The 10,166-nt window shown below is 47.5% G+C and overlaps 1 pseudogene; it reads left to right on the top strand.

Annotated features, from left to right (window-relative positions):
- Positions 1–5,563: 5,563 nt before the first annotated feature.
- On the top strand, positions 5,564–6,697 carry LOC123039309 (acetylglutamate kinase-like; annotated as a pseudogene).
- The last annotated feature ends 3,469 nt before the right edge of the window (positions 6,698–10,166 follow it).

The raw sequence follows: 10,166 nt of genomic DNA, 5'->3' as shown, positions 1-10,166 counted from the left end.
GGGGAGATCTACGCCAAGTCAAAACATACGAAGTACCCATCATAAACTCTTCTCCCTCGCATTACATCATTTGCCATTCGCCTCTTGTTTTCCTCTCCCTCACTTCTAAAACGATTTTCGAAAACATTTTCCTTTTCTTCGCCCCTTTTCTGTTTGTCTCTTTTTGCTTGCTTCTTGTGCGTTAGTGTGTTAGATCGTTTGTTTCACCTTCATGGCTAGTCCTCCTATCATTGTTAATACTCCCGGTAATTAAGTTCTTAATTTTAAACAAAGGGAGGGAGAAAACCTAAAAGATGCTTGGTACAGAATTTGCAATGCTCAAAATAGATCTACTAGAAAGCAATCTACTTCCGTTCTTCTTCGCATTTTTACGTAGGCGTCACTCCTTGGAATAGATATGTTCTTGACACCATTACCGGAGGGAATTTCTTGGGAAGCCTACTTTTGATTCTTATAGTGCTATGATAGATTTGTTAGGCCCACCACCTCTTTTGGTCAATGAAACTATTTTAACTTTGGAACATGTGATGCAAAGACTTGATATTATTGAAAAATAAAATTTACACTATAGAGTTAATCAAAAATTTGGATAAAAAGATCCACAAGCAAATTACCCAATACGGATCTAAGGTAGGAGTTACTCTGAAATTTTTTAGGGAAAAGGAACCCATAGTTAATGAGAAGATAGATCAAGACTCCACTAGAATTGATAAACTCGAAGATATTATTACCAACTTGGGGACCGCTTTTTCTACCGTTAAAAATACCTCAAATTCTCCTCCTACCAAAGTTGCCAAGTTTATCTATATTCCTAAAAATAAGGGTGAATCTTCTAGTAAGGAAAATGAAGACCTCAAATCAATAACTGTTCACCCCAGCTTTTTCGATATCATTAAGGAACCTTTTGCTACAAATAAATTTCTTGATTTCTTGCCTAGGAGTTTGATCATTAACAAAAACAAAGAACATCCTAGGGGTTATGTGTGTTCAATTGAAGAATTGCGTACCAAAAATGGCAATACCTAGATCTATTCTTGCTTTTATGCCTAGCTAGGGGCGTTAAATGATATCGCTTGTTGGGAGGCAACCCAATTTTATTTTTGTTCTTTGCTTTTTGTTCCTGTTTAGTAATAAATAATTCATCTAGATTCTGTTTAGATGTGGTTTTATGTTTTAATTAGTGTTTGTGCCAAGTAGAACCAATAGGATCTTCCTGGGTGATAGTTGTTTGATCTTGCTGAAAAAGACAAAAACTTTGCGCTCACGAAAATAATTGTTAAAATTCACCAGAACATGATAAAATGCTAATTCGTTTTGCAGAAGATTAATATATAAATTATCCAGGTTTTTCTAGTTTTTCAGAATGTTTGGAGTTCCATAAGTATTCGAATAAATCAGATTGCTATAGACTGTTCTGTTTTTGACAGATTCTGTTTTTCGTGTGTTGTTTGCTTATTTTGATGAATCTATGAGTAGTATCGGGGGGTATGAACCACAGAGAAGTTGGAATATAGTAGGTTTAACACTAATATAAATAAATAATGAGTTCATTACATTACCTTAAAGTGGTGGTTTATTTTCTTATACTAACGGAGCTCATGAGATTTTCTGTTGAAGTTTTCTGTTGTGAAGTTTTCAAGTTTTTGGGTAAAGATTTGATGGATTTTGAAATAAGGAGTGGCAAGAGCCTAAGCTTGGGGATGCCCAAGGCACCCCAAGGTAAATTCAAGGACAACCAAAAGCCTAAGCTTGGGGATGCCCCGGAAGGCATCCCCTCTTTCGTCTTCGTCTATCGGGATCTTTACTTGAGGCTATATTTTTATTCACCACATGATATGTATTTTGCTTAGAGCGTCTTGTATGATTTGAGTCTTTGCTTTTTAGTTTACCACAATAATCCTTGCTGTACACACCTTTTGGCAGAGACACAGATGAATCGGAATTTATTAGAATACTCTATGTGCTTCACTTATATCTTTTGAGCGAATTTTGCTCTAGTGCTTCACTTATATCTTTTTAGAGCACGGTGGTAGTTTTACTTTATAGAAATTATTGATCTCTCATGCTTCACTTATATTATTTTGAGAGTCTTTTAGAACAACATGGTAATTTTCTTTGGCTATAAAATTAGTCCTAATATGATGGGCATGCAAGATGGATATAATAAAAACTTTCATATAAATTGCATTGCATACTATGAGAAGTTTGATTCCTTATGATTGTTTTGAGATATGAAGATGGTGATATTAGAGTCATGCTAGTTGAGTAGTTGTGAATTTGAGAGATACTTGTGTTAAAGTTTATGATTCCCGTAGCATGCACGTATGGTGAACCGTTATGTCATGAAGTCGATGATTTATTTTTTGATTGTCTTCCTTATGAGTGGCGGTCGGGGACGAGCGATGGTATTTTCCTACCAATCTATCCCCCTTGGAGCATGCACGTAGTACTTCGTTTTGATAACTAATAGATTTTTGCAATAAGTATGTGAGTTCTTTATGACTAATGTTGAGTCCATGGATTATACGCACTCTCACCCTCCCACCATTGCTAGTCTCTCTAGTACCGCGCAACTTTCGCCGGTACCATAAACCCACCATTTACCTTCCTCAAAACAACCACCATACCTACCTATTATGGCATTTCCATAGCCATTCCGGGATATATTGCCATGCAACTTTCCACCGTTCCGTTTATTATGACACACTTCATCATTGTCATATTGCTTTGCATGATCGTGTAGTTGACATCATACTTGTGGAAAAACCACCTTCATAATTCTTTCATACATGTCACTCTTGATTCATTGCACATCTCGGTACACCGTCGGAGGCATTCACATAGAGTCATATTTTGTTCTAAGTATTAAGTTGTAATTCTTGAGTTGTAAGTAAATAAAAGTGTGATGATCTTCATTATTAGAGCATTGTCCTAGTGAGGAAAGGATGATGAAGACTAGGATTCCCCCACAAGTCGGGATGAGACTCCGGACAAAAAAAAAGAGGCCATAAAAAAGGGAAGAAAGGCCCAAATAAAAAAAATGAGAGAAAAAGCGAGAAGGGGCAATGCTACTATCCTTTTTCCACACTTGTGCCTCAAAGTAGCACCATGATCTTCACGATAGAGAGTCCCTTATGTTGTCACTTTCATATACTAATGAGAATCTTTCATTTTAAGAACTTGGCTTGTATATTCCAATGATGGGCTTCCTCAAAATGCCTTAGGTCTTCGTGAGCAAGCGAGTTGGATGCACACCCACTTAGTTTCTTTTTGAGCTTTCATACACTTATAGCTCTAGTGCATCCGTTGCATGGCAATCCCTACTCACTCACGTTGTTATCTATTGATGGGCATCTCCATAGCCCGTTGATATGCCTAGTTTATGTGAGACTATCTTCTCCTTTTTGTCTTCTCCACAATCACCATTCTATTCCACCTATAGTGCTATGTCCATGGCTCACGCTCATGTATTGCGTGAAGATTGAAAAAGTTCGAGAGCATCAAAAGTGTGAAACAATTGCTTGGCTTGTCATCGGGGTTGTGCATGATTTTAATATTTTGTGTGATGAAGATAGAGCATAGCCAGACTATATGATTTTGTAGGGATAGCTTTATTTGGCCATGTTATTTTGAGAAGGCATTATTGCTTTATTAGTATGCTTGAAGTATTATTATTTTTATGTCAATACTAAACTTTTGTTTTGAATCTTTCGGATCTGAACATTCATGCCACAATAAAAAAAATTACATTGATAATTATGTTAGGTAGCATTCAACATCAAAAATTCTGTTTTTATCGTTTACCTACTCGAGGACGAGCAGGAATTAAGCTTGGGATGCTTGATACGTCTCCAACGTATCTATAATTTTTTATTGTTCCATGCTATTGTATTATCTGTTTTGGATGTTTAATGAACTTTAATATGCTATTTTATATTATTTTTGGGACTAACCTATTAACCGGAGGCCGAGTGCCAGTTTCTGTTTTTTTGCCTATTTTAGAGTTTCGCAGAAAAGGAATATAAAACGGAGTCCAAACAGAATGAAACCTTCGCAATGATCTTTCTTGGACCAAAAGCAATCCAGAAGACTTGGAGTTGAAGTCTAGAATGCCACGAGGCAGGAGGGCGCGCCCAAGGGGGTAGGTGCGCCCCCACCCTCGTGGGCCCCTCATAGCTCCACCGACGTACTTCTTTCGCCTATATATACTCTTATACCCTAGATTGATCAGAGAGAGCCAGGGAACCACTTTTCCACCGCTGCAACCTTCTGTACCCGTGAGATCCATCTTGGGGCCTTTTCTGACGATCTGCCAGAGGGGGAATCTATCATGGAGGGCTTCTACATCAACACCATTGCCTCTCCAATGAAGCGTGAGTAGTTTACCATAGACCTTTGGGTCCATAGTTATTAGCTAGATGGCTTCTTCTCTCTCTTTGATTCTCAATACAAAGTTCTCCTCGATGTTCTTGGAGATCTATTCGATGTAATACTCTTTTGCGGTATGTTTGCCGAGATCCGATGAATTGTGGATTTATGAACAAGGTTATCTATTAATACTATTTGGTTCTTCTCTGAATTCTTATATGCATGATTTGATATCTTTGCAAGTCTCTTCGAATTATCGATTTAGTTTAGCCTACTAGATTGATCTTTCTTGCAATGGGAGAAGTGCTTAGCTTTGGGTTCAATCTTGCGGTGTCCATTCCCAGTGATAGTAGGGGCAGCAAGGCACGTTGTATTGTTGCCATCGATGATAAAAAGATGGGGTTTATATCATATTGCTTGAGTTTATCCCTCTACACCATGTCATCTTGCTTAATGCGTTACTCTGTTCTTATGAACTTAATACTCTAGGTGCATGCTGGATAGCGGTCGATGTGTGGAGTAATAGTAGTAGATGCAGAATCGTTTCGATCTACTTGACATAGACGTGATGCCTATATTCATGATCATTGCCTTAGATATCTTCATAACTATGCGCTTTTCTATCAATTGTTCGGCAGTAATTTGTTTACCCACCGTAGTACATGCTAGCTTTAGAGAAGCCACTAGTGAAACCTATGGCCCCTGGGTCTCTTTCTTATTATATTGCATCTCTTTTATTTAAATCGCATCTCATTTACTATTTTGCAATCTTTACTTTCCAATCTATACAACAAAAATACCAAAAGTATTTACTTTACTATCTTTATTAGATCTCACTTTTGCGAGTGACTGTGAAGGGATTGACAACCCCTTTATCGCGTTGGTTGCAAGGTTCTTGATTGTTTGTGCAGGTACTAGGTGACTTGTGCGTTGTCTCCTACTGGATTGATACCTTGGTTCTCAAAACTGAGGAAAATACTTACGCTACTTTGCTGCATCACCCTTTCCTCTTCAAGGGAAAACGAACACATGCTTAAGAGGTAGCAGCAGCGGGCCCACTGCGGAGTTGGTTGCGAAGGCGCATGGCCGACAATGGCAAGACGAACTTGCACATGCACGCTCGCGTGTTTGTCCTGGTTTCGATGGCAGTGGTGACCGGGGGAGTGGCCAGTGTCCTGAGAGTGAAGAGAAGGTGATGGGGAGGACGCAGAATAAATGCGACCTTTTTGGTTATGTTGTGCGAGGATTCCTGGTGTGCGAGGCCGTCTCCAGATTTATACACATGTCGACTCTCAGGGACGAGACGACGGTGGCTCCTCCAGCACTCCTGGTCACGTTTGGGTCGAACGAATCTGTCTGATCTCCTGGTTAGTCTGCAGGTGGGACTACCCGTGGGCATCCCACCTCATTCCAGCTGATCCTACTACGAATTCGTGTGAAATATCGGGTAGCCCACATGCATTAAGCGGGTGGAAGTGGGAACCCATCATCCCACTTGAAAACAATTCATCCTGTGTTTGCTTTCCATCCCGTGGCCGCGACGCTAAACCGCATGAACGTCCTGTCGGAGGCGCTCCCCTTCATCCAGCGATTCAAGGGCAAGACGGTGGTGGTGAAGTATGGCGGTGTAGCCATGAAGTCATCGGGGTTGCAACCATGATGTCGTCGGAGTTGCAGGCATCGGTGATCCGCGACCCGGTCCTCCTCTCCTATGTTGGCCCACGCCCCGTGCTCGTGCACGACTGCGGTCTGGAGATAAATTCCTGGATGCAGCACGTTGACGTCGAGTCGGTGCTGGTTGGCAAGGTCAAGAAGCAGCTCATCTCCCTCATCAGCCTTGCCGGCACCAGCGTCATCAGCCTCTGCGGCAAGGACACACACCTCCTCATCGCGCCCCCCTCCCCCGAGCCGCAGCCCTCGAGTTCGTCGGCGAGGTGACGTGCGTAGAGCCTCCGTGCTCCACCCAATCATCGCATCCGGACATATCTCGGTGATCGTCACCGTGGCCGCCGATGAGACCTGCCTACAACATCAACGCTAACAATGTGAACGGGGAGATCGAAACTGCCATAGCACCGAGAAGATGTTGCTGATCACTGACATGTCCGGCATACTCGCGGACCGGGATGACCCCGGGAACCTGGTGAAGGAGATTGACATTGCCGGTGTACGACAGATGGTGGACGAGGGGAAGCTGGGTGGGGGCATGATACCCAAGGTGGAAAGCTACGTGCGGGGGCTGGGACTACAGGAGACCTCGCCATTGTGTGCGGATGGGGTAGAGGCTGCGAGGCAGGGGAGGTCGGGAAGGTACTGCAAGGCGGAATAGGAGGTGACACACCGGCGGCGGCTGCGCCACGGCGCCTCCTCTGTTCAGTCCTCCCTGTCCACGCACGAGAGTGACATGGCGCTGCTAGATTAAGTGGGATTCCAATGGGCTAATGGGGCTAGCCCACCTAATTTTCTTCTTGTCCAATGAGAGCCCATTAAGCCAGTTTAAGTGGGATGAAATGGCTAATCCCACTTAGTTCCACTCCCGGTCTGAATGCAGCTATCACACATGAAATAATAGCTCGTAGCACTAGTTTTTCTTCTTGCAAGTTCATATTTGAGCATAGAAACTTCAATTTTAAGGCTCATAATCTCGCAGAGTATGCATGTAATCTTCTCTTAGGTAAGCATGTTTGGTTGGGCAATCCTCATAACCTAACTCTTGTACCTATGGACATTACTTTGATTCAATAAAGTTTCGACATTACTAAAAAAAACTTAGTGCAACTCCTATCGGGCGACCCATTTCCTCCGCTAGCGTCCGTTTGGGTCGGCGCGGACAGAAAAAGCGGCCCAATGCGCCGACCCAAACGGATGCGTGTCCGCTTGGCGTCCGCATGGCGACCCATTCCTGGCCCAATTTTAAGCCGGATTTGCGTCGGCGCGGACACGATACGGACGCCGCACGCCTACTCCTCTCCCGGGCCCGCCGGTCGATGGCAGCCACCACCATTTCCTCCCATTTCTCCCCAAAACCCTCCCGCCCGTGCGCCCCGCCCCACACCCTCCATGGACGACGCCATCAACCTCGACGCCGCCGCCGGCCTCGCCTCCCTCGCCTCGTCCGGCGCCGCTGCCTCGTCCGGCAAAGGCAATCCTCGTGCCCCGTGCAAGACCGCCGCCGTGGCCAAGCCAAAGAAGCCGCTGACGCCCGCACATCGGGCAAGAGAGTCGGCCAAGAGGAAGGATCGGAGGCACGCGCGCGGACGCGAGGGATGAGGCCGCCGCGCAGGCCGCCATCATCGCCGCCGTGCAGCAGGAGGTCACCAACGCCCGCATCGCGGCGGCAATGAGGGAGGCGCCCTACATGCTAGGGTCAAACCCTAGCCAGCACAGCCTCCTCAACGCCGCCGTCGCCGCGGCCAACACCGGCTCATCGGCGTTTCCCCGGATGGTGCTGCCCGACTCGCCCCGCGCGTCGGCTTGCAACCCGATGCCCGACTTCCATGTGTACCCGCATGCCTCCTGCCTCTCCGGGGAGTGTTCGACCGATGTGAGCGTGGTCGCGCCTTCCATGCCCGCGCCCATCGACCTCAATGCCACCCCGGTGGCCGATGGCTCGTCACCCGGCGATGCGAGGAAACGCGCGCGGCAGACGCCGGCCGGCGTGCTCCAGACGCCCGCAACCTGTTCAAGGGAATGCCGTCCGCCGTCGACAAGGACTACATGCAGAACCTCATCTTTGAGGGCGGTGTGCCGGCCACTGGCTATGATCCCGACGAGACACAAAGCCAGGACGGTCGTGGGCTGTTCACGCCGGCCGCTGGCTATGATCCCGACCAGGCGTCCTTCCTGCGTGATCAGGTCGGCATCGACCTGGACGGCTTCCCACTCGACCACGAGTTCCCGGACGACTACGGGCTAGAGGAAGAGGACGAGTGTGACATCGAAGTGCCTTTGCTCGAGGACGAGCTCGCCAACCAAGCCGCCGTTCCTAAGCCGAAGTGCAAGAGCAAGCTCACGAAGTCATACACGGCTGCCGAGGACAAGCTTCTTTGCGAGTGCTGGTGAGACATTGGACAAGACCCCAAGACGGGCGTCGAACAAAAGCATTCAACCTTTTGGATTCGTGTCCATCGAGAGTTTCATGAGCGCAAGAAATTTCCGCCTTACCAATTTGTGAGCACGCGTGGGTGGGTGTCCATTTCCAAGCGATGGAGGGTGATACAACAAGAGTGCAACAAGTTTTGTGCCACTCTTGAGAGCGTCAAGGCCCGTCCCGTGAGCGGCATCGGCATGCAAGACATGGTATGCTAGCAAGCCACCCTCTTTTGTGTCATCAAGTTCATGCTTGCGTGTTCATTTGCATATCATTTGCCCATATGCTTGCATGGAAACATTTTTTAGGCATTTCAAGCTTTGGAGGCATTCAAGGTTCAACACAATGGCAAGTGCTTCAACCTCTCCCATTGCTTTCGGGTCATCAAGGACGAGGAGAAGTTCAAGGCGCAATATGCCGCCCTCAAGTCGCGAGGGAGGAAGCAAGCCGTGGAGGAGGTTGGGGAGGGCGAGCCGGCACGGCCGCGGGGGAAGACCAACTCCAAGAAGGAGGACAAATGGGATGCGGCATCCAACGCCTTGATCGCAAGCGTGGAGGGCATGATGAATAAGAAGGACTCAAGGAAGGAGGAGCGCCGGTGTTTCAAAGAAGAGCAAATGAACGCCTTCATGGAGATCCAAAGGAGGAGGCTTGAGATGGACGCGGAGATGCAAGCCAAGCAGCTTGAGATGGAGGCAGAGAAGCAAGCCAAGATGCTAGAGATCAAGGTCGCCAACGCCAAGACCAAGGCGAAAGAAGTGGTGCTCGCGAGCATGATGACCGGGGTGGAGATTATGAAGGTGGATCTCAACACCGTGTTGCCAAGGAAGAGGCCGTGGTTCGAGAAGATGCAGGCCGACATGCTCAAGTTCGACGACGAGTGATCTATGGCGGCGAGCGCCATCTTTTTTGTATGCCGGCAGGTGTGCCGGCATGACCACGGGGGCCGCGATGGCGTGGTCGAACTCAAGTCCCACCCTTTTTTGTGTGTTGGCATGTGTGTCGGCCGGCTGACGAGTGCATCAGCATGAACTGTGGTGATATTTTCTGAAGCCGGCGTTGTATGCCGGCGCTGGCATGGTGCTGTCATGAGACATGACCGCTGGCATGATCAGTCGCGGGCCTTTTAAGTTGAGTGCGGACATGAAATGGGTCGGCTCGTTGGACGCACTACCGACCTAAATGCAAAACCGGGCGAACGTCGGGCGGGCGGACGACCCAAACAGACAAAAATGCGAACAAATGCACTGTCCGTTTGTGTCGGCCCGTTGGAGTTGCTCTTAGTTCCACTCCCACTTAGTTCCTACTACTACTAGTACTACTACTACTACTACTACTACTACTCTGTTCCACCTCGCCGGCGTCGATCCGGCCGATTCCTCACCCTCCGGCGGCCGCTCCGGCGACGGGAGGGCCAGGAGTCGACGGATCACATCGTGTATATAGCGTAGGGAGTAGTGGTGTGGCTGCCGGCGGCGCGGAGAAGATGGCGGCGGCGTCGGAGAGCTTTTGGTGGGCAGCTTCCCTCCCCGCCGCTCTGTTTGCTCCGGTGGAGCACCGTGGCGGCCCTGTTGCCCCTTGCGCGGCTGCGGCTCGGCGGAGCTGCGGTGCGCGGTGCCCCCGCGTCGGTGGCTGAGTGATGGCGGTCCCGACTTTTGAAGGTTTCGAAGGCGTGGTTGCAGTTGACCAAGCTGCCGTCGCCGTTTGC

The sequence above is a fragment of the Triticum aestivum genome, chromosome 2B, assembly GCF_018294505.1.
Source record: "Triticum aestivum cultivar Chinese Spring chromosome 2B, IWGSC CS RefSeq v2.1, whole genome shotgun sequence".
NCBI lineage: Eukaryota > Viridiplantae > Streptophyta > Magnoliopsida > Poales > Poaceae > Triticum > Triticum aestivum.
Note: the sequence above shows the minus strand (reverse complement) of the source record. Positions and strands in the feature narration are given on the sequence as shown.